This window comes from Polypterus senegalus, chromosome 8 (genome assembly GCF_016835505.1).
Source record: "Polypterus senegalus isolate Bchr_013 chromosome 8, ASM1683550v1, whole genome shotgun sequence".
Taxonomy (NCBI): Eukaryota; Metazoa; Chordata; class Cladistia; order Polypteriformes; family Polypteridae; genus Polypterus; species Polypterus senegalus.
In genome coordinates, this window is record NC_053161.1 from 185,450,185 (window position 1) to 185,475,273 (window position 25,089).

Here is a 25,089-nt window from a genome sequence, read left to right on the forward strand (position 1 = left end):
TAAATAAAAAAGTAATATTCAAACACACCAAAACTTCTCAAGAGGGTTTGTAAACAAGTCCAACGACAATCCAAACTCCACCTTGTAAAGTCTTTCTCTTTCCATCAGCTGAAATACAGAGCAAGATAAGCAACCTGAACATGTACCATTAAACGACAAACAAGTCAAAGCCGGATAAATCCAAACTTGAACAATACTAAAGTAAAGCACAAAAAGGCCTTGTATAAGAGAAAGGGAGATGAAGCAAAAAAGAAAGTGAAGAGCCGAGATAGCAACCAGTCTGTAAATTTCCCTCAGGTGACTGCACATCTATTAGGACATTAGAACAATATGGACGAGAACAGGCCACTTAAACCAGCAAAGCTCACCAGTCCAATCCATTTAATTCTTCTAAAACAACATCAAGTCGAGTTTTGAAAGCCCCCAAACTCCCACGGTCTAACACACTACTTGGGCATTTATTCCAACTGGCTATCATTCTTTGTGTAAAGACAACCTTCCACATATTTGTGCAAAATTTACCCATAATTGTTTTCTAACTGTGTCTCCATGTTTTTGTACACATGACAACACAAACAGGCCAAACTCAAGACTATTACCTAAAGATGCACAGAGATGGACACTCAGTTGGATTAAGCAGATCTGAGAAGATGTTGCTTAAAATCTTCCATAGAATTAAATCTCTCTACATATGTATGAAAAAATTAGTGAACCCTTTGGAATCCCCTGAATTTCTGCCCAAATTCCTCCAGAGAATGTGGTCTGATCTTCGACTGCACTACAAAAACAGACAAACATAATCAACCTGAACTCATAAAACACAAACAGCTGGACTGTCAATGCTGAACACGTCATTTAAACTTTTACAGTCCAGTCAAGTCAGGTGTTCAACCAATGAGAGGAGACTGGAGGTGTAGCTTGGAGGCATCCACACAAATAAAAGGGAAGAAATGTGGGTGGAACATACAGAATAAGAACATAAGAAATGTAACAGACAAGAGGAGACCGTTCATCAGACCATTGAGGTTGTTAGTTTAGCAAACAGCTAAGCTGTTCCAACATCACATCAAGATAACTCTTAAAGATTGTCAAGAGGAGATTATAAAAAAGAGACATAAGAATAAAGGTGGAAAAGCTAACAAAAGCATTTCAAAGAACAACTTTGCTTTGTTAGTGCTTTTGTTGTTTTTCAAATATTACTTGCCCTTTCATTTAATTTATGTAATTTCACGTTTTATTAATTATCCAAATATTTTTGTGTTTTTGTGGGTGAGACCCTAAGAGACAGGGCCACATTAATATCACTCCTGAAAGACCACACCCAGCATTTATATTGGTGGTGCTTCAGAGGTTCACTGACATTTGATAAGAACTTTATTATACAGTGGTGTGAAAAACTATTTGCCCCCTTCCTGATTTCTTATTCTTTTGCATGTTTGTCACACAAAATGTTTCTGATCATCAAACACATTTAACCATTAGTCAAATATAACACAAGTAAACACAAAATGCAGTTTTTAAATGATGGTTTTTATTATTTAGGGAGAAAAAATCCAAACCTACATGGCCCTGTGTGAAAAAGTAATTGCCCCTTGTTAAAAATAACCTAACTGTGGTGTATCACACCTGAGTTCAATTTCGTAGCCACCCCCAGGCCTGATTACTGCCACACCTGTTTCAGTCAAGAAATCACTTAAATAGGAGCTGCCTGACACAGAGAAGTAGACCAAAAGCACCTCAAAAGCTAGACATTATGCCAAGATCCAAAGAAATTCAGGAACAAATGAGAACAGAAGTCATTGAGATCTATCGGTCTGGTAAAGGTTATAAAGCCATTTCTAAAGCTTTGGGACTCCAGCGCACCACAGTGAGAGCCATTATCCACAAATGACAAAAACATGGAACAGTGGTGAACCTTCCCAGAAGTGGCCGGTCGACCAAAATTACCCCAAGAGCGCAGAGACGACTCATCCGAGAGGTCACAAGACACCCCAGGACAACGTCTAAAGAACTGCAGGCCTCACTTGCCTCAATTAAGGTCAGTGTTCACGACTCCACCATAAGAAAGAGACTGGGCAAAAAACGGCCTGCATGGCAGATTTCAAGACGCAAACCACTGTTAAGCAAAAAGAACATTAGGGCTCGTCTCAATTTTGCTAAGAAACATCTCAATGATTGCCAAGACTTTTGGGAAAATACCTTGTGGACTGATGAGACAAAAGTTGAACTTTTTGGAAGGCAAATGTCCCGTTACATCTGGCGTAAAAGGAACACAGCATTTCAGAAAAGAACATCATACCAACAGTAAAATATGGTGGTGGTAGTGTGATGGTCTGGGGTTGTTTTGCTGCTTCAGGACCTGAAAGGCTTGCTGTGATAGATGGAACCATGAATTCTACTGTCTACCAAAAAATCCTGAAGGAGAATGTCCGGCCATCTGTTCGTCAACTCAAGCTGAAGCGATCTTGGGTGCTGCAACAGGACAATGACCCAAAACACACCAGCAAATCCACCTCTGAATGGCTGAAGAAAAACAAAATGAAGACTTTGGAGTGGCCTAGTCAAAGTCCTGACCTGAATCCAATTGAGATGCTATGGCATGACCTTAAAAAGGCGGTTCATGCTAGAAAACCCTCAAATAAAGCTGAATTACAACAATTCTGCAAAGATGAGTGGGCCAAAATTCCTCCAGAGCGCCGTAAAAGACTCATTGCAAGTTATCGCAAACGCTTGATTGCAGTTATTGCTGCTAAGGGTGGCCCAACCAGTTATTAGGTTCAGGGGGCAATTACTTTTTCACACAGGGCCATGTAGGTTTGGATTTTTTTTCCTCCCTAAATAATAAAAGCCATCGTTTAAAAACTGCATTTTGTGTTTACTTGTGTTATATTTGACTAATGGTTAAATGTGTTTGATGATCAGAAACATTTTGTGTGACAAACATGCAAAAGAATAAGAAATCAGGAAGGGGGCAAATAGTTTTTCACACCACTGTAAATTATCTAAACCAGTAATCCATTTTGGGCCTGTGCAGACTGAAGCCTCCTGTTGAGTTTGGAGTCAGGCTGTCTGGAGTCAGATCTCTCTATAGGTAGACAAGTGAATGTCCTGAGACCTCATTTACAAAGCTTGAGTACAGACAAAATGAGACTGAAAATGTGTATATGCCCATTCAAATGTCGAGATTTACAGAAGAAAACTTGACAGGGGAACAAACATATATTTACAGCAACTCTGACCAATGCATACATAATATTACAGAGAAACTGGGAAATAATGACATCCTTTATTAAGTAGTAAAATGCACCCAAACCAGCTAAACGACACCTCCCAAGCATAAGTGAAGTGAAATTACACCTCAAAAATGACGACTATGATGTACAGACTGTATTTTAGTTCCCTTTAAGAGCACCAACGATACGTATTTGCACTAAAGAAGTTCTGTTGTGTCATCACTTTATATCGGCTAGGTGTTGTCACTTCTCAGGGAGCTGGCTGACACGTCAATAGTATCTTGGCTAAGTTTCACTCCATTATACCTGCTATTCTGGAAGTCATTAACTGACTACTGATGCACTACATCCAGTGTTCGTACAGTGTGGGTATACACGCATAAAACATGACGTGTTTCTGACAATATAAAATGGCAATCAGCAGCCGTGTCCAGCTCTCCTAACTCAATCGAAGAACTTTACTGCACTCATATTATAATAAGGGCATGTAGCAAGGCTGAAGCTGCCTTTGTTAACTGTAAGTAGTGACATTTGTGGAAGAAAACCTGCACAGGTCACCAGGAAGAGTCAATCAAATTTCTTTTACTTTCTAAGTCTTGCAAAGGTAACACTCAAATCAGCAGAGCAGTAAAATGGTGGCGCAGTGGTAGTGCTGCTGCTGCTTTGCAGTAAGAAGACTGTGGAACATTGTGGGTTCGCTTCCCAGTTCCTCCCTGTGTGGATAGCGCTTTGAGTACTGAGAAAAGCGCTATATAAATGTAATGAATTATTATTATTATTATAATTATTAAAATGAAAGTGTTACAAGGAGGTATTTGTGCTGTGTCCTTTTAATTCACTCCAAAGTCAGATCTTTAGTTCTTACTAATAACACAAGCTCTAATACCATTGGCTACTACTAGTTGCTAACAGGACATGGCAGGACAGAGATACCTTAAAAAGTCATTATCAACCTGGTCCACGTGGCTGGATGGCAGCTTGTCAGTTTTGTTATCCTTAAACGTTCTTGACCTTAAGGTGCCAAAGTACACTGGCCTCCTAAACTTCTGTATGCTTTACCTGCACAGTCTAGCCAACCACAAGTTCCCTGTTCCACTGTCATTATGACTTGTCAGCAACAGACAATACAAGCAGATGAATGTCAAAGCAAGCACGTCCTAAAGAAAAGCACTTTTAACTTTATTTTATTTCACTTGTTGAAGCCTTACTGTTACTGAAATACTAAATAAAAAAAAAACACCTGTCTTTAGTTCAAACTTTTTTGTTACAGTAAACACCAAATTATACCTCAGCTTTTAACCATAAGCTCAGAAGAGTAGAGACTCCAATAAACCCAGTAAGTAATGTGGCGGTTTTGTTCTTGTCAGCATACCTACATTACATGCCAGGTGCACAACGGACCGGTGATCCAAACCCGACTTCTACACACTCCATTAATACACAAGTCATCCAAGATGTGGCTGAAAAACGTCATGTCTACATGACCTCGCTCAACCCGTGATTCATTTATTTTGAATTAAGTAGCTTTAACAGACGTGATGTTGCTTTATGTGGTGAACTGCTTGTTGGTGAAGTAACCTGCTGACCCCTCAGTGTTTCATGTGGCCTGAACTATACATTGTAACAGCAATCATGTCATTACATGTGCCACGTGACAGTGGCTACTCGCTCAAACAGTTTTGCCTCACACCTTTCCTGAACCCCAGAGCACAGAGGTGCTGTAACTACATGAACGACCTTTCACTCTCAGATGAAGAGCAAAGCCAGATATTCTTGAATGCAGGTGATGGTGTCTCAAAGCATCAGGAGAGAGGAGGCTCTATCAGATAATGAAGTTCTGCAGCATCCTGACTGCATATGTAGGAGATGGATTAGCAAGCTCCATATATGAATTGTTCAGGGTGGGGATTAAAAGGAGTGATCACATATGAGTATTTAAAAAGTGATTGTGATTTATAAAAAAAAAAAGTAAATTGTATAAAAATGTGTGTATGCCAGGTTTTGTAAATTCGATTTTTTTGGGTGTACACATTTTCCTGTTTATTTTGGCATGCACATATTTTCACATTCAATTCTGTTCATAGTGTTATAAATAATCACCCATGGTCTGGTGTGCGGGTCTTTCGAAGGCCTGTCACCCCATGTCACCATGTTTGTGTCCCCATTTCACAGTGGCTTGGAGGTAAAAGAGCACCTCATGGTAGAATCATAGTTGGGTTTTTTTTTTGCTTCTGCAGGACCTGGACAGGATGACATCATCAATGTAATGCGGAGTTAAAAATTATTATGAAGAAATATGAGAGGAGAATGTCAGAATAGCGAAAGCTTGATATAAGTTAGGGAATGAAACAAGACATTGAGCAAAAAGAAAAGAAGAAATCTACAAGAGAAAGGCTTAAACTGAACAAAACTGGTGTTCTGCACTGGCCAATCAGAATCCACAGCTACACCTGAAGTCAGCTGATCATTCAAGGAATCCCAGAAACATCAAAGAATTGAACACTCTGGAAAGGAGGAATGAAGTAAAATTGAAGGTTGGGCAGAAACTGCAGGAAACGTGTGGTGGAGGTCATTGAAGATAATGGAGGATCAGCAAGTTAGTAAAGACAGGGGGTCACAAACTGGACTGTTCAGGTTTAAACAATTTATTCAGGAATGACGAGAAGTCTAATTGTTATTGCTTAACATGATAGTGTTTGTCTATGTTTGGGGACTTAATTGAAGATCAGACCACACTGTTGAGAAAATTAGAGCAGAAAATCAAAAGGATTCACAGACTTTTTCTTGCAACTGTACCTTTGTTTAACACTTTAACAAAAGACAGGTTTAGAAAGTTTTGTTAATGCTACAAACTATAATGGAAGAACAGAAAATTCCAAAACTTGGAAAAATATAGTGAAATTGTGATTTACTGTTTGTTTAATTTTGTTTGAAATGTCATCTAAGTTTCAATTAAAAAAGCACAAGACAGCACTTTCAGGCCCATAACTCTGACCCCTAAGACGTACACACATTTTTATTTTTCACTTACTTGTTTTAGATGATGTTTTAGGTGGTGGTTGACCTTCCTGAATTTTAGGAGATGGAATTTCTTCAGTCAACTTTGTGTCAGACTGTAATGATTCATAATTTACAAGACTCCAGAGATGAAGAGTGTCTGCTATGAGAAGAGACTAACCCGGTCACTGCTCCATCTTGGTGTTCATAATGAAGGTCATCTTCCTTGACACGCTCCATACTCCTATAGCTGGCCACCTGAGTGCTGACACACTCCTTTTCATCCTCCTCTTTAATGCTCACTGACCGCAGTTCACTTTCCTTTTCCTTAATGTCCAGACTCTCCTGTTTGGAGTGGACACTCTCCCACTCACAGTTTTCAAACTTAACATTTCTGATCCTCAATTCTATGATATTCAGGTGAGCCTCACACGTCTCCTCTTTCACATCCATTTAAACGTTACAGTAAATGGCAGATTTGTCTCTCTGTAGAAAAAAAACAGAAATCAATTCCATTAAAACTGCATCATTCAGATCTAAAGATATTTGATTTTTATAACATCCTGTTAGTTAAAGCTGATGTCAAGTCAGACAGTTCATAGCAATCAGACAGTAACTCATCACTTTTCATGTCACATTAGCTGTAAAATGAGATTGGGAATGAAAGGAGGGTCCAACAGGCTAGAAGAAGAAGGAGGCCATCTTGCACAGTTGCATGTCAACAATATTCACTACTTTGATTAAACATTCAATACTGTTAGGGTCCCGGAATTTTGTTAATAGTTAATGTTAAGGAAGGTTTATACAAGTTAGGCCTCAGGATTATTTTAAAAAAGAGGGGCATATGAAGGATGAACTTAAAATCACTGGTCAACTTGCCGCAAGCTTACAAAATCCAAAACCATTATTTAAATCATAGCCTTCATTTACATAATCTTAGCGAGATGGAGGCAGTTGGTGGTGTGTCCCTGTAAAGATGGCCGCCTAATGTGAGACACCCAATGTCTGACTTCAACTAGCCTGCGACTCGCTAAGATAAATTTAAACAGGTCTGATTTTGTTTTTAGTCTTAGGGGCAGACTGAGTGTGCAGGAGAGCAGACAACCAGTGAATGTTTCCCTGAAGTAGAAGGCATAGAGTAAAGTGAAGAGGAATAAGAAACTGCAGGTTTTGAACCAAACAGAAATAAGAGATGTTCCTCTTTCTGTCATCTCGTGTTTGAGATAGCAAAACAAAAGGGGGAAAAAATAATAAAGGGCCACAGCGGTTAACCCTTTGTACTCCACAGGCGTCATCAGCAGCATGCTATTGGCTGTTAGAAACAGGGCTGAGCACAACTCTGCTGAATGGTCGGCACACAATCGCTAAATGTAACAATTGTTTAAATTAACATGGTCAGGTGATGAGATCGGCGACTGTGGTTGGCAAATCTGACATGCTCCAGGACAAAAACGTTCAAAACAACTTCATTATCAACAACTTTGAAACAAGTTTCAAGTTTATCAGCTTCATCTCGTTTAAGTACACTCTGCACAGATCACAAGTATTTTAGTAATTAACACATTAATAAACTCGTATTAAACAGCAGCACCACCCAGTATTGTGAGATTGGCATGGTGGAGGCCTTCTGTGCTTCAGTCTTTCTTAAGGCTCCATTTGTGCTTCTGACGGACCAGTTTGCTAAGGGTAACCCTAAAAAAGGGGAGTGGTTGCAGAGTAAAAGCGGCTCATTATTGACCTTCATGAATATTCTAATTAAATTAAAAAGTGGGTCTTGGCCAGAAGAGGGATGCCAGTCCTGACAGTGGTGTTCACCTAAGAGTGGCACATGGGGTGACCCACACAGCCTGGCTGGGTCTGTATGATAAAGTCACATGTATAAGTAGCCAAATGGACCTTAACTTCCACCTCACCACCGTGGTCCAGTGCAAAACAAACACTAATAGAAGTTATTGGGGTACAGGAAGAAAACCAGAGTACTAGTACAGGGCAGGAGCCAGCTATAGACCACCATAGGGTACACTCACATTCAAGTCCACAACCACACCAAGACAAGTTAGACTTGCCAGCCCACTAAACCTGAGCATCTTTAGAGAAGTGGAGAAAATAAGAATAAAAGAGCAGACATGGAAACTACATAGAGACTTAAAAAACAGGCTGAGATTCAAATTCATTCTGACAGAACTGTGAGGCAGTAACACAAACCACAAATCTCTATTAATTTCTCCAGTGCTCACTAACAGACATTACTGAAACATGGAAGTTTGTCATATTTGATACAGGTTAAATGGAAATAAAAGACACACATTTAAGTGTCCATTCAAGCGATGCATGTAAATGTCTGCTGTCTGCATTGGGTAAAGCAGGTTTAAGGCCGTGTGTGTAAATACAGATAGTGATGGCCAACGTTTACCAGTTAAGTACATATAATTTATACTCTTAAAGGTGAGTTACTTCATGGCAGCACTGCCGTTCTCTCTCACTATATCTCAGTATTTGTTCTCAGTTCGTATTCTCTAAGACTCTTCTCCACGGTCATGGACTCCAGTTCGTTTTTCACTTTTACTAATCTGACTCCTCACTATTCTTTTAATTGCCGGCCGGTTCCCACTTCTGCGACGGTCTTTGAACTGGACACCGCGGAGGGACAAAAGAGAAACAAATGCAGAAATCAAAGCGCCGTACGTGTGGAATGGCCGTCTCTCCGATGTCTGCGATTCGACAAGGAATCGACAAAAGGAACACACGGAGAGGAATGAACAGGCGCCAGCGATGTGACTGGGTGCTACGAATTAAAATTTGGGACTCAGCCACGTGAAGTGAACCGTAGATACCAATGAATAGAAACATCGCGCGAGTGACCATATGAGTTCACTTCAGGAAAGTTCGGCGGGGAGCTAACGAACGCGCCGCTCGGCTCTCACTCAAGTCGCGCGCGGCGATTCTAATGGAAAACTCACACATCCATAAAGTGCATCCCCAAAACTCAGAGCACTTACTGTCTGCCTCTTGGCGATGGGATTATTTCTGAACTCGATCACAATTCTGTCTCACTCAGTAACATTCCTGCGTCCGTAATGTTTCACAAAGCGAGACAGTGGCAGCGTGAGAGGGGTCTGGCTGAAGCCACTGTGGAGCTCCACAGTAAGCGGAAGTTGGAGACCTTCCGAAAGTAATGTTACGCAGTCAGTCCTTAAACGTCACTTCCGAGTCTAAAACTGCAGTGACGTATGGTGCTGTGGCTCTGTAATGGGATAGTATGGAGAGACATGGGGCTCGCTTAACTGTCACGTGATCATAAGTTGCCCACATGATGTCGTCATCCAACGCGACAACGACTGTAATCACGCTGCCACTTCCTCGCTTTGTGATACACTACGTATACAAGACTTTTGTTGACTGAGAGAGAAGTGTGAACGAGTTCAGAAACAATTCCATTGCCGAGAGACAGACAGTAAGTGCTCTTGATTTTGGGGATGCACTTTATGGATGTGTGAGTTTTCATTCGCTCCTTTAAAATCGCCGCGCGCGATCTGATTGATTGGCGAGCGGCGCTTTTGTGTTCGTTAGTTAGCCTCCCGCCGAACTTTGCTCGAGTGAATGCTCCTGTGGCCACCCGCCTGCTGTTTCTTTTCATTGGTATCTGCGGTTCACTACATGTGGCTGAGTCCCAAATTTTAATTCGTACTACCCAGTCGCATCGCTGGCGCCTGTTCATTTCTCTCCGTGTGTTCCTTTTGTCGTTTCCTTCTCGAATCGCAGACATCGGGGAGACGGCCATTCCACACTAACGGCGCTTTGATTTCTGCCTTTGTTTCAGTTTTGTCCCTCCGCGGTGTTCAGTAGTGATGGGCGGAGTGAAGCCTCACGAACCATGAAAACGTTTGAAGCAATTGTGTCGGAAATCGTATCGAAGCTTCGAAGTATTTGACACTTTATCTCTCTAGTGACACCTCCTGGCCATTTTCATTAATGTTACACAAACTCATGATCCACTTCAATGACGTCTGTTAAAACTCTTATTGCTTTTACTTTTTCGCTAACAGGCTGACAACGAAGAGAAGGGTTCGTCAGCAGTTTCTGGTGTCTGATGTCTAAAAAACATATATATAACGCCGACAGGTAGAATGCACTATACGATAGCAAGAGTTAAAATAAGACTCCTCACTTATGGATCGCCGGCTCTTTAAATGAATATTTAGTTTTGCACTGTATCATTATAATCGCTCCTGTTATTAGTATTATAATTAACCCTCATCTTTTCTTGTGATTACATTTAATAGCCTTAAATGTTTTCTTTGTTCTGACTTAATTAAAACGGAGTAGACGGAAAATAAAGGTTTATCCCTGTACTTTGCCATGATATAGGTAAGCACATTTGAGAAAGAAAAGGTAAAATCCTTAAATCACAGATGTTATTATTCGATCAAGTATTGAAATATTTAATTTATTAATACTTTACAATATTTTGTGGAGCACGAAAGTAACGAGTTCGCTACGAAGAAAAGATACCGTTTGTGACTCAACTAACTAAGGTGGTTGCTTTTCAAATTCTGAGCGTAGTGCTAGCCCCGGTTCGATACGAATTAAAGACTCATCAAAATTAATAATAATAAAAGAAATGATCAGGAGGGAAATCTTTATAAACAATTTGAACTAAATAATTTTGAGAGATACTGTGGAAGGATCGCAAAAGAGATCTGTTCGGGAATCATCCCCACTCAGAATCGCCATCAAAATGCGATGACTAATTGCGTAAGGCAGCTCACATATTCACATTAATCCATCTTCTGTTCATTGCCATTTGACATCCATGAACCCCTCCATTGAATAAGGTGATAACAAACCCACTGTGGTAGATCAGGTTGTATTTGCTCTGCTGCACCAAACTTTCAAAGGTGTCAATCCGGAGCACATCAGAGAGGCTGAGAGACACGGTGCAGATCAGTCACCGGCACACAGACACACACGGGACACTTCAAGGTGAGCAGTGCACATATCAAGGTCGACATTAAAGATCCTCTTGAGTGCTGAGGCAACAAAAACCAGCGGGATAAACACATCTGGACCTGCTGTCGAAAAAGCATCTGCCTTTACCAGCAGCATCCCTCCCTCGTGAACACATCTTCAAGGTCCGGATAGGCGATCAGTAAAAAGTTGTCTTAGTCACAGCACAGTGCAATAATAAAACATTTCTTAAAACACATACTGTAGTTGTCCAGTCTGTATCATTCTTAAGCAATCTTCCAGTAATAGAGGCGCAATCCCAGTTACTAACACATTTACCATGTAGCTCCCTCCCGAACACTCAATGTAAGAACACATTCCACCTTATTAATTTAATATTTAAAAATTTAAACCGCTAAACCCGCCATCAACAACTACAATAACAGTTGAATTCATAACTCAAATATTTTTTTTTTGTTATAGACTACTATTAAATGAAAAAAAAAGAAAAACAGACTCTTTTGGGTGACAATTCACAGTGGGTGGACGTGGGATCCGAACCCACGCAAGCCTTATTATGGAGCAGCAACGCTACCACTGCACCACTACTGTTTTCAGCAGAGTGGACGTATATAATGTATGTTTTTTATGTATGTATGTATGTAATGAAGAGGAAAACAATTATATATAGATGTATACTATATGATGTTCAGTGTTGCATGAAAGCGTTGCACGAGGCGAAGAATGGATATTTATGATATATGATTATAGTGAGAAATGTGTCATCACCCGTATTACTAAAGCTCTTCTTTGCTTTCTGCAAGTCCGCATTTGTATGATGTATAATTTATAGTTTTATTTTTTGCCACTAAGTATTATCGGGCACAAATATTTAAAATGTATTGATTATCCACAAAAATTCATTTCACATTTGAATTCTGTCGAGTTTTTGAACTCATCCATCCATCTATTATCCAACCCGCTGTATCCTAACTACTGCTGGAGCCAATCCCAGCCAACACAAGGCACAAAGCAGGAAACAAAACCTGGGCAGGGCGCCAGCCCACCACAGGGCACACACACCAAGCACAATTTAGTATCGCCAATGCACCTAACCTGCATGTCTTTGGACTGCGGGAGAACACCGGAGCACCCGGAGGAAACCCACGCGGACACGGAGAGAACATGCAAACACCATGCAGGGAGGACCCGGGAAGTGAACCCAGGTCTCCTAACTGCGAGGCTGCAGCACTACCCACTCAATGAATAATGATTCAAAGCACTAAGCAGACATGCGCACTGGAATCGTCAAGCTTGGTTAGAAGTACTGAGCAGACATGCATACTGAGATTGCATCATGACAGGGCTTTGAAGCCTCGAGCAGACATGCGCACTGGTTACTGAATCTTTGCGAACCCTCAACACACTCATAGGCATTGACCTCTATTTTTTTGAGACTCTACCTGACACTTTAATTCTCTAGTTATATTTTGCAATTCGTATTGACATTATACACTTCAGTTGATATCGTTAAGTGACGGCCTGAAGCTAAAATTCAGGTAGTTGCTGAGAATTCATTATTGTTCTTGTGGATTGCTGTGATTTCAGATGTATTGTCATATATCAACTTTATGTATATATAAAAAGATTAGGTAAATCGTGCAACCTTTTTATAGAATGCTTAATTTTTTCCAAAACCGTACATCATATAGTATACATCTATAAATAAAATTTTTTCATCTTCATTAGGAGAGTACAACAATGATACTCTCGTTTCAATTAAACCAATTTAACGTGCATATGTCAAACAACATATTTCTACATCCGCCGCAGTAAGAACAGTAGTAGTAGTTCAGTTGTGTGGAGCTAGTTAATTATCCTGATTAGGTAGTTCAATGGTATTGCAACTGTCTCTCAATAAAAACACCAGGAGTTTGCATTGTTGATCCTCCTCTTGTGAAAGGTGTTTTTTCAATTCCTCCATTGAACAAAAATTTCGGACTTGGATGGATAGCGAGCGAATCGAGCGATCAAGGGAAGGTTGGGCCGCCGTAGTTGGGCAGGGGGCACGCGTCCCTAATTATATTTTGTATTTAGAGAGTTTCACTGTAAAACGTAATAAGCCTCATATTTGAGTGTTTGAAGACCCTGCTGTCGCACTGAATTTGTACTGTCGAATAACAAACTACTGTCCAGCATGCCTAAATGTGTCTTTTCGTTTCTGATCGCTATACAGCACTTCCAACTTAGGACAATTCGCTTTAAACTGTTTCAGCCAATTAGCACCTTCTGAACATGCAGAATGACAGTGTAAACCTTTATTGTTGCGGCGCAGCATCTTCTTTTCAGTCAGTCATTGTCTTGTTTACTGTTAAGTGCTGCTTGAGCTACTGTTTATAGTACAACAGGTGGCATACGTTGTTCTTAAATCGATATTGAAATGCACACACAAGTCTCCTAAATTATTTATTGAAATGCCTACATTTACAGTGTCCGTTTTAGGAAGTCGTAGTTTTTACTTGTTCCCATTATTAGGAATTATAATTTCTCAATGTCACATTTTATTCGTTACTACTCGCGAGACCCGTATCATTGAGATTCTGTTTTATATTCTCTATAAGCAAACTTTTTAAAAGGAGCGTTGATTAAACTGACTATAGCAGACTTGTCATCTTCTTAAAATGACTTTATTGATTTGATATTGACAATTAATCATAAGGTCAAAAATCAAGGAGGATATGAGTTTGCATGGACTGTGCTGTTTCTTTGTTTTCGTGACATCGTGTCAGTAGAGAGTGCGTCACGTTAACAATGCATTCTGTCCTAAATGACAGCGCACACGCTTTTTTATATTTCTTTAAGGCCAATTAAGGAATTGTCTCAGTTTGCTCATTAATATATTTTGACAGTGTATTTTAGTGAGAATGATTATAAATATATTACCCATGTTCATCTCCCATGTAGATATGTAACGTTTGGTGAGAATAAATAAAAAAGTAACAACACATATAGTAGTTATGTTGCATTGTTTATGATTAACAAAATTCATCGTTTATCTGAAATGTTCTACTTATACAGTCGATTTATTCCACTTCTGAAGGTGTAAATTGTTGGTATTCTCCATTGCATTTGCCCCTCAGTGTAACATGTGGCAGACAAGCTCACATAATGGGAGACAAGGCACCTGCCAGTTTACTGTTATTATTAGATATGTATGTAGAGGAAATATGTGTCTTATGTGTATGAAAAGAAGAACGGTAAAGCCTTGAATGAAACTGAGTGTTGATGCTTTGGGTAACAAGACAGGTAAGGAGCAGAGAACATTAAATGTAACAGTGACTGTGGAACTGAAGATGGTTTAAGAATACAGAAATGAAAAAAGCTTAGTCTTTCAATAATTCTATTTACATCAATGATTTACTCTGTTTTGCTGCAGTTTGGAATATTACTTATTTACCCCCCAGCGCAGCCTTTGATAAGATGCATTCAGAAGGAAAGGATGTTGCTGACAAAGTCAGATGCTTTTTGAAAGTTTGGCTCCAGATGTTCTTATCCAGCTGCTCCTTCTTGTCAGTACTTGAGTGATCTTTATGTTCACCTCTGGATGAATTCACAAAGTTTCTTTACAAAATTTCTGTCTCATTAACCCAGAAATCCAGAGGCTTTCACTAAATTGCAGAAGATGCTGTCGATTGCACTGATTCTGTTTTTAAAGACAGTTGTTATTAGTTATGCAGCACTCGCTTTAACTCACATTGCTTTTTGGAAATCAATAATACAAATCTGCTACAGATCTGGGAATCACTGAATAGTAAAAACGTTTAATGAGGAATGTCTTGCGCATATACTGGTGTAATGACCACGTTGGCTTTAGTGAACCGTTTCTTAGCCTCTTTGATATGATCGACATGGAGTGGAATAGATTCTGGATTGTTATAATACATGCTACCATACGCAAAATATGCTCATCAATTTGTTACAGATTGTAGGTGGACACGATTCCACACCAAGGTCAAAGGTGCCCAGTGTAAATCGTTCATAGTGTCTCCAAATATATATTCGTTAACTTACAGACAAGTACTACTTAACTGTTTTATACAAAAGCCTTATTTCAACATACGCGAGACCCAATTAGGATTTGAACTTGCGTCAGCATACCTTATCGTTGTAGCAGGGACAACTGCTTTTACGCTTTGAGCCAAAGCAGTTCAGCAAACGCGACATCGACTGCTGACTGCGCGGATATCAATGACGTCATTACGCTAGCGTGCCTCAAAATCACGTGATAGGCGCATTTGAAACAAGTCTCGAAGCGGCAAGCTCGACGCATCACTACTCACAAGACTATCCAACGGAGAGACACGAGAGCGTAGTGCAGTAAGCGCCAAGTCATAATGTAAATATGTATAAATACATTTTCTATAATTATTATTTTTGCAAATGCCGTTTGCTATAATAGTTAAAAAAGTGATCTGACCAGCTTTATAAATTTAGCTTTAACATTTACGGTATTTTCATTCAACGACTAGACCAGTGTTTTTCAACCTTTTTTGGGCAAAGGCGCAGTTGTTTCATGAAAAAAATCACGAGGCACACCACCATTAGAAAATGTTAAAAAATTTAACTCTGTGCCTATATTGACTATATATAAAGTAATTCTCTTGAATATGAATCAAATAAACACAAAGAAAGTATTTTATAATTACTTTATTATGAAATATTAAGTAAACAAAATAGTGAAAAATTATAAAATTCAGTGCGCAACTTGGGCCTGTTTGGCTGAACACAAAGCTGATATTCTGGCTGGAATCGAAGAAAGACACACACGTAGCTCTTCGTCAACAGCTCTCAGTCTCTCTCTGTATTTGGTTTTTATGGCAATCATGCTTGAAAAGCTAATCTCACACAGATATGTAGTGGAAAATGGGAGCAATGTCAAAATAGCTTTATTTGCCAGAAGGGGGAACTCCTTGGCGGTATCCAACCAAAACTGTCCAAAGGTAGATCAGCAAATCTTAGCTTGAAACCACGATTTTGTCTCAGTTCAGTTAGTTCCTCCTGCTCCTGTAAAGTCATGTCCTTTCCACCAACTGATGCTGAGCTATAAGGGTCCCTAACCCAGTCAAGGCATTCAGTGGAGACTGAAGAGAAATAAAATGACAACTTCTCCTCAAGAGTTTTTAAATGTTTAACTATTATCTCACACAGTGCAGCAGTGTGAACACCTTGCCATTGCTTGGTGAGTGTGAACATTTCAAGATTGCCACTTTCCATGTGTTGATGCCAGAGTTGCACCTTTGAACGGAATCCATTTATTTTATCTGTACTTGTAAGCAGGTTTTCACTACGGCCTTGCATTCGTGTGTTCAGTTCATTCAGATGATAAAATATATCTGCCAGGTATGCCAGCCTTACACACCACTCATCACTTGCAAGCTGCTTTGCGTAATCTGACCTCTCATTTGTTAGAAACACTTTAAGTTCCTCCCGCAGCTCATACACACGAACCAAGACCTTGCCACGCGACAACCACGGACCTCCGTATGCAACAGCAAGGTTTTATGCTTCGCTCCCATCTCCTCACACAAAGCTGAAAATATGCGACTTTTCACGGGTCGTGACTTTATAAAGTTTACAATGCGCACAACATCATCCAACACATGAACTAGGGCTGCTGGTAAAGTCTTGGCTACGAGGGCCTCGCGGTGTAAAAAACAATGCGTAACAATCACATCTGGATTTCTTTCCTTCACTCTGCTTACAAAGCCTTTGGTGCGCCCAACCATGGCTGCAGCTCCATCGGTGCAGACACTTGTGCAGTATTCCCACTTAAGTCCTCCTTGTTCAAGGTATTCTGATGTGACCCGAAAAATTTCTTCTCCTGTTGTTTTGTCTGGCAATGCCTTGCAAAAAAAGAAGTTTTCTCTATTTGCATCACCATCAACAAAACGCACATTGGCCAAGAGTTGAGCATGTCCACTGATATCAGTAGACTCGTCAAGTTGCAATGCAAATTTCTCACTGATACGGATCTTTTCCAAAACCACACTTTCGATGTCTGCAGACATGTCATTAATACGTCTGGAAATTGTGTTGTCTGAGAGAGGGACTTTGGCTATTTCCTTAGCTGCTTCAGGTCCGAGCATCTCCTCTACAATAGCTTTGCAGGCAGGAAGTATTAATGTCTCTGCCACAGTGTGCGACTTTTTTGACTTGGCTATAAGTTCAGCAACTTGATAGCTAGCTTTAAGAGCTCTTTCATTTACCTTTGTGGTTTTTCTCATGAAAGTTGCCTGTTTCTCCATGTTGTCACGCAGGCAAATAAAATAGTCCGCATTCTTGTTTTGAAGCAAAGGATGTTTCGTTTGGAGATGGCGTTTAAGTTTGCTTGGGACCATAGCACTGTTAGCTAGCTTTTCACCATACACCACGCACAGTGGAGTTGGTTTGTTTGTATCTCCAGTGCAAGTAAATCCAACTGAAATATAGCTTTCGCTATATTGCCTTGCGCCAGAGAATTTGCTTATTAACCATCTTTGCTTTCTTTTGATCCCCACTCATACTTGGGCTCTCATCTGCCTCCAAATTTTGTTCAGAGTCCAGTTCTTTCCTTTTCAAAAACTTGTCCATCACTGCAGTATCTCACTGTCACTGACAGCTCCCCCCGGTCGGGTTGTGCCAGGGCAAGATAGTGCTGCCTCTCCTCTCTGGTTGCTCCGCCCTCCTGGATCCGATGCAGGCAGTGACGATTTCCAGGCATCAGGGAGCCAGGAAGTGGAAGGTGTCCCAGAGGGGACCGGGGGAGTCTAGGCGTGAATTTCAAAAAACACAAAAAAAAGCACAGTCTGTCTCAGTGTCTTGTCTTGTCTGCACCTACGGCACACCCGGAACAGCGGTTGAAAAACGCTGGACTAGACGACTGTCGCCAGTTTTGTTTCAACAGTCATCGTAGCATTAACGTGACTTGGGGGATTTGCTGTGGCTCTATTAATAATTTATTTGTTCTTCCATGCTGTGAACTCGTGATCAGTGTCCTGCGCGCGCTGATAGAGTTGAAACGCATAAATCACAAGTCGTTTGACACTCCGCCCATCCCTAAGTATTTGCAATCGGAAGGTTGTGAACATTCATAGTAATCCTAGACTGATCTCCTCGACAGATGGCGTGATTAGATAGAACATCTGTTAAGTTTACCGTCGCATAGTCAACGTTTTAATTTCACCTTCAACTGTTTAGCAAACTGTCACGTGTAGCTATGGTCGGGTACGGCTGACGTCATCCAGGGCGACGGCTACTGAAGCCTTTCGCTACCCTATTTTTTATTTAGTTTTTTTATTACCAATGAAACACAATACAATACTAAACTCTCGTAGATGATTTAAATTCAACATTCAAAAAAGTATAAACAACAATCTCACGGGGTGGGGGGCTTGCTAGATACTGTACATTTCACAGTATATGCAAAATAACAAATAGGGAGCACAGGCCAAAAGACACAGAAGGCATACATGAAAACCGTATAAAATGAGACATGTTATCATAAATCCTTCTTTCAGATTTGCTGGATTTCAGTCTCTCAACTGATAAGAAGTATTGTTTCAAATCTTTAATGAACCATGTAAAAGGTGGTTTTCTATTTCTTCATTAATTGCAGTGTATATGGTGTTTACCTAACAGAATGTCAATGTTAATCATATCAGAGACAGATGGATATCCGTTATCCATGTAGAACATAATATTAGACAAATCAAATTGTGGGATATCATTAACCTTGAGTGATAACCAGCTATGTATTTCTAACCAAAATTTGGCTGAAGCAGGACATGAAAAGAACAAGTGTTGTAATGTTTCACAAGTTGAATCACAAAAAGAACGCAGGTCCACCTCAAATTTAAATGTTCTTTTTAAAAATTCTTCTTCTCTGTATATATTGTTAATTATCTTTAAATGTGTTTCTTTAATTTAATTTAACTTTAATGCCAATGGGATTGCTGACAAACCTGCATGTATTCTATTTGAGTACAACCTAATTTAAATTTCTTCAAAAAGGACATATAATCTAGCAGAGTCCAACAAATCAGTTACAAACAAGATATCCCTCTCAAACCAGTTTCTATTAAATAATGACTTTCTATTAATTGTTATCACTCTGTTGTTCCATAGGGTAGACGTGGGGAGAAAAGTTGTGTGTAACAATCAATTTCCAGAAAGAAAGGATCTGTTTGTGGAAACTAGATAATTTAACAGAAATTTTACTAATCTCGCATACTAAAGTCGCATTTTAATAGAAACTCAATTCCTCCTAATTTTTTAAAAATAGATCTGGGTATATGAAACCACATGGAATCAGATTGTGACAAACGAGCTCTGAGCCAGTTAATCTTAAAAGTTCCAACCATTGATTCAAAGTCTAAGGCTTCCCTGTCGCTACCCAATCTGCGTGCCTACCTGATTTGCGCGCGCAGGCGTATTGAAAGCCTAGCAAGCTGTAACGTGTTCATGCATGCATTAAACAGATTGGGCAGCACTGTAAAGTGTGAGATGACGTAGCCTTTCAATATGTGCGCGCGCCGATCGGACCGGCAACGGGAACCAGGTAGTGACACACACCACATGCGCTTAATGAAAAAAACAAGAAAATCCACTTTACGGCACGGCTTGATCTGAACTGTGCATGCCGATTCACAACTTGACATTACGGATTGCCTGACAAACCTGCCCGTATTCTTTTTGAGTACAACCTAATTTAAAATTCTTCAGGCAATCCCATTGGCATTAAGACAGTTAATCTACAAAATCTTGTTATATTCAGAAGTCAAGCCAGCACTGGCAAACTTAAAAATTGGTAATTGTAGTATAAATGATTGTAAATGTAATAATAAGGTTATTAGAGCAAATTTTAAATCCATTCTTTTCCATGATTTTAACTTAGGAAAGCATTTGCAAGTTTTTAATGGGGATCAGTCAATTCTGATAAAAAAGGCTTTTTCTAAATTTAAGTGGCCTGTTTCCCCAAAAATTAAATAAACACATTTCAAGATAATTAAAAGAAAAAGAAGATTTAAATTTGAGGTGGACCTGTGTTCTTTTTGTGATTCAACTTGTGAAACATTACAACACTTGTTCTTTTCATGACCTGTTTCGGCCAAATTTTGGTTAGAAATACACAGCTGGTTATCACTCAAGGTTAATGACGTCCATCTGTCTCTGATATGATTAACATTGTCATTCTCTTAAATAAGTAAATACCATATACACTGTAGTAAGTGGAGAAATAGCAAACCATCTTTTACATGGTTCATTAAAGATTTGAAACAATACTGCCTATCAGATAAGAAACTGAAATCCAGCAAATCTGTCAGACGGATTTATGATAACATGTCTCATTTATTAATGTTTTCATTTATGCCTCCTGTGTCTTTTGGCCTGTGCTCCCTATTTGTTATCTTGCACTAAACCGTGAAATTTATCTAGCCTCCCTGTACTGTAAATGTTGTTTATACTTTTTAGAATGTTGAATTTCTATCTTCTACGAGAGTTTGTATTTCATTGTGTTTCATTTGATAATAATAAAAAAAAAAAAACTTGACATTACGGTATATTCATTTTAGTTCCACATTAGTTCACCATATTGAAAATATTCATCCTGGAAATAAACGAAGCAACTTTCGTGGTGTAATATTGAATGCCATAAGGGGAAGCATAAGTGTGCACATTTGATGAGCCCCGTTTAGGCTGAAACACATGTTGTGTACTCTTTGTATTATTTGGCAGTTACTGTGTGTTTATACGTATGTAGTGTTTTTATTTTTCCACTCACGTAATAAATTATATAAAGTCCCCTTTCTGTTTTCATCTGTTGTTGCAATTTCCTTCTATGGACAAATTGTGTTTGTTTAAAAATATCTTTAGATATCAATTATTAATAAAATTGCCATTTGACTTAAGTCATCAGGTTTACAAATCCTAATGTTGCCTACCAGTTTTATAGAAATAAATGGTCCTTTTTCAACAAAAAAGAATTAACACTGTGTTGTATGGCCTTGTCCTGACTGTCCCTGTCCTTAGTGTTAACTGTACACTAGTTAAAATTCTTTAATTCATTCTCAGTTGTACAATCAGGTCAGATGCTGAAGGAATTGAGAGTATAAAACCACCGGTTCAAATCCTCATTTATTCCAACGGCTTTTAATCTTATAAAGAAGTTTAACTTTACATCCACAGACTTAAGTGAGTGAGCTGTTATCACTTCAATTTTTTTACAGTAAGTGCTTGTTGTAGCAGTTCATATTTGTAATAAGTTTGTTCTTAGTGATGTGTTTTTAATGTTATTTCAAGGTGTCTCTGTAAAAACCCCCTGAGAAACCAAACTTGCCTATTAAGACAATAAAACTGAACTGAATTTACAGCTGTAAAATAAAATATTCTTCAGTAACTGAGCAGAATTTAAACAGCATGAAGTAGTTCAGTTTATGATGAACACCATGCGAACAGAGTGCCGTGATATTCTTTCTTAAGTTTAATCAACACAACACACTATTGTTTGTGTGCAGATTCATCTCATGTGAATAGTTTTATTCACACATATTGATACAGAGCCAGTTCATTTTTATAACATTAAAAAGGAAATACAATACACTTTTTTTCAGATCATTTTTTATTGAATAAATAAATGGTATGTTTAAAAATAACAAAAGTGAAATACCTGTGAACAATGTTTGTCAAAGAAAAAATTACACACACACACAATGAAAATGGACAACAATAGGGAGGCGTTAAAAACTGTTAGGGAAAGGGAACACAAAAATATTTACACATTTTTATACCTTGGTATTAAAAAAAATGAATCATTAAATTTTTCAAAAAAGGAAAAATGCTACTTTAGCTTTATGAACAAGATGCTACTCAGAGTTATTATCTAGCAGTTTTTTCATAAAAAATGTGTTCTGTTTAAACTGACATTTTTCCTGATCTGTCCCTTAAAATTTGTTCACTAATAATTTTTTTATATCACCTTTGTTTACAAGTGTTGCTCAAATTGCTCTACAAAAATATACAGTTACAAAGAAAATCGAAGGCATTATAAAAGTAAATGAGAAGCAAATGGAGGTGTCCTTATCCTTTGTAATAAATACACTGCCTGGTCAAATGGCCGGGGACAAAGACAAACTTGCAGTTTTCAAAGATGCTGGAGATAATAAACCTGTGGGGTCCCAAGCCAAAGCCCACACAGCCCCCTCTGCACATCCCAGCATACATAATTGTGGCCGTCTCAGTCCAATCACAATTCCATTTCAGGACGCCTTGTGAACTTTGTTTCTCTCCGGCATCACAGGCAGTTTGAGTTGATGGAACAGACGGTGGAGATGCTGGGGGGCACCATTGCAATAAACTGGAAAAAGACAACAGAGAAAAACAGGAGAGATTAGTGCCCAGTCCAGATCTTACAAACTTTTCACAGTACCATTTCTAATCTATTACAACCAATGCAAGTAATTAAGAAAAGCCAAATTAGAAATTTTAAAATGATAGACATTTGTAGCTTGGCACTTCTCTATTGGCAAAGCATTCCAGATTTTATTGCACGAGTATAGAAAGCTGCTGGTTTTTATGGTTGATCTTGGAATAAAAAGCAAAGTAATGTTTGAGAAAAGAAATGTTGGGAGCAGACACTCCAAAATACAGGCAGGGTCTAAAATCCCCAAAGCCTTCTAATTATTTAATAGAACTTTGAAATCAATTCTATGTGAGACAGGCAATCAGTGTAGTGAGACCGAGACAGTTTTCTGAAATGGGGTGGGGGTGGGGGGCAAAATAGGCAAATACCTCGTGATCACTTGGCAAAGGCTCAGCAGATCAGAGCAGAGGTTGAGATGGAGGATTCTAGAAGTGCCAGGCAGAAGCGTCACCCACTACTTCAATATGGCACACATTTCTCCTTCCTTCTTCTTTATCTGCTGCCCCTTAACACGACCAGACTCTTCTACTTCACTGTAACTGATAAAAACATAAACACAGTAGATATTCACTCACAGAGTTCAAACATTAATAAAGTGTACCCTTATTCTTGTTCTGCCTCCTTCCTTGGTACACCAGCAGATCAATTATTACCAAAGTAAACCATCACAATAGATACAGTTCTGCTTAAAGTCCAACTAATAATAATAATTACTGTTTTTTTTTTTTTTTTTGTTGGATTTTGAAAGAAACCCAACTTAATTGTCATTATATGTAGCATCACTTTTTTTCTTTTACATTACACATACAGTAGACATTGTGTTACAATCTCTGTATATCTGAACTTCTAATGTTATGTGCTCAGGTGTCATTACTTGCATGAAAACATCTTTGTTTTTCTCTCTTGCCTTAGTTTTGTTTTAATTTAAAATTAAGTCTCGGTCCTTTCAAAATCCAACAATAAAGACAGTAACTTAAGAAAATAAATGTTATTTTGCAAAACGGAACAACATCGCTGTATAGTGACTGCTGGTACTAATGCACCTCAGTCTCTGTGTTTTGTGAGGATTCACACTCTGAGGCTTTCCTGTCTAAAATTAAAAAGCCATTTTAGTTACTGGAGAGAATGAGCAAGCATACAGTACAGTACAGTATTCAAGGCAGCAAAATATTACAGATCAAGTGATAAATATGGGGAGGATTTGCAGGAATTGTGCACAAATCACTGCTGAAACTAAAAGCCTCGGTAGTCTTACCTGTAGAAATAACATATCTAACATGATCTGCACATCATCTCGAATTAGAAATCTTAAAAGCAGAAGAAAAAAGCATCCAGTTGTGTCTCAGAATTCTGATACACTGGAATCTGTTCAGCCACATGGAAGGCTGGTTATCACCGGGAATCTTGTAGGGTCAAGAAAAAAAATACAAAGAAGGTGTATTGTACTTCTCACTGCAACAATAAGAGAAGTTATTTCTCAGGAGCAAGCCTTCTCCATTATATTCAGTTAAATGTGTTAGTGTGTGTACTCCTCCTAAACCAACAGCTTAAACGATAAGCTAATGACAAATGACAACAGCAGGTGCCCAGCCTGTCATTGTGCCACATCAGATGCACACCACACTTCTCTGATGGCTTTGGACATCATACATTTTGAAATTGCCTGTTTTCTGCCATATAATTTTTTCTACCAAACAAGGATAAACAAATCCATTTCAAAATTATGAATAAACAGTACCCAAATAACAAATTAATTCATAAGTATGACATTAATATTTCGCCAAAATGTAGTTTAGGTCCAATTTCTTTTACTTCTGCTCCTATTCCAGAATGTTTTATAATGATTTATTTTTGTTACTGTCTTGAATGACAAAACAATATCTTACTCTTTAATTCTTGTTCTTCTTCTGTATAAAATTTTGAAGACTAAATGTTAGAAAATGCAGTAACTGTGGTTTCCTTGCTTCATAAATTTCCTATTCATAAGTGTTATGTTCAGAACGTTAGACCCTCTGTGACATCTTTCTTTATGGACATTAATATGCTTGAAATAGCTGTTAAACATGGAAAACACGCTAAAAATAATTAAAACGTGTAAGATTCTGATCTGCTTCATTAACAATGTGTAATGCTATTATCTGCATCTAACTTTCTTGTAATAACTTAGCTGTTGCTAATCTTGTATGTATTGTAGCCTTCATCTATACTAATAAAAGGCAAAGCCCTGACTGACTGACTGACTCATCACTAATTCTGCAACTTCCTGTGTAGGTAGAAGGCTGAAATTTGGCAGGCTCATTCCTTACAGCTTACTTACAAAAGTTAGGCAGGTTTCATTTCGAAATTCTACGCGTAACGGTCATAACTGGAACCTACTTACGTACATATATACAGCCATAGCCTGCAGCTTGGTCGCCGTGTGAGGCGGAGTTGTGTCATCACGCTTCCCACGTA

General features: G+C 38.8%; 2 protein-coding genes across 2 annotated transcripts in view; one reads left to right on the forward strand and one right to left on the reverse strand.

Annotated features, from left to right (window-relative positions):
- The window catches only part of LOC120533526 (zinc finger protein 664-like), a 210,087-nt gene that overhangs the window by 112,212 nt on the left and 72,786 nt on the right, over positions 1-25,089 (reverse strand). The window lies entirely within an intron of this gene.
- The window catches only part of LOC120533516 (gastrula zinc finger protein XlCGF57.1-like), a 695,777-nt gene continuing 680,264 nt past the window's right edge, over positions 9,577-25,089 (forward strand). Inside the window, exons 1-2 of the mRNA XM_039760437.1 lie at positions 9,577-9,684; positions 15,866-15,868. The gene's annotated coding sequence lies outside the window, so the exon portion shown is untranslated. The remainder of the gene's footprint in view (positions 9,685-15,865; positions 15,869-25,089) is intronic.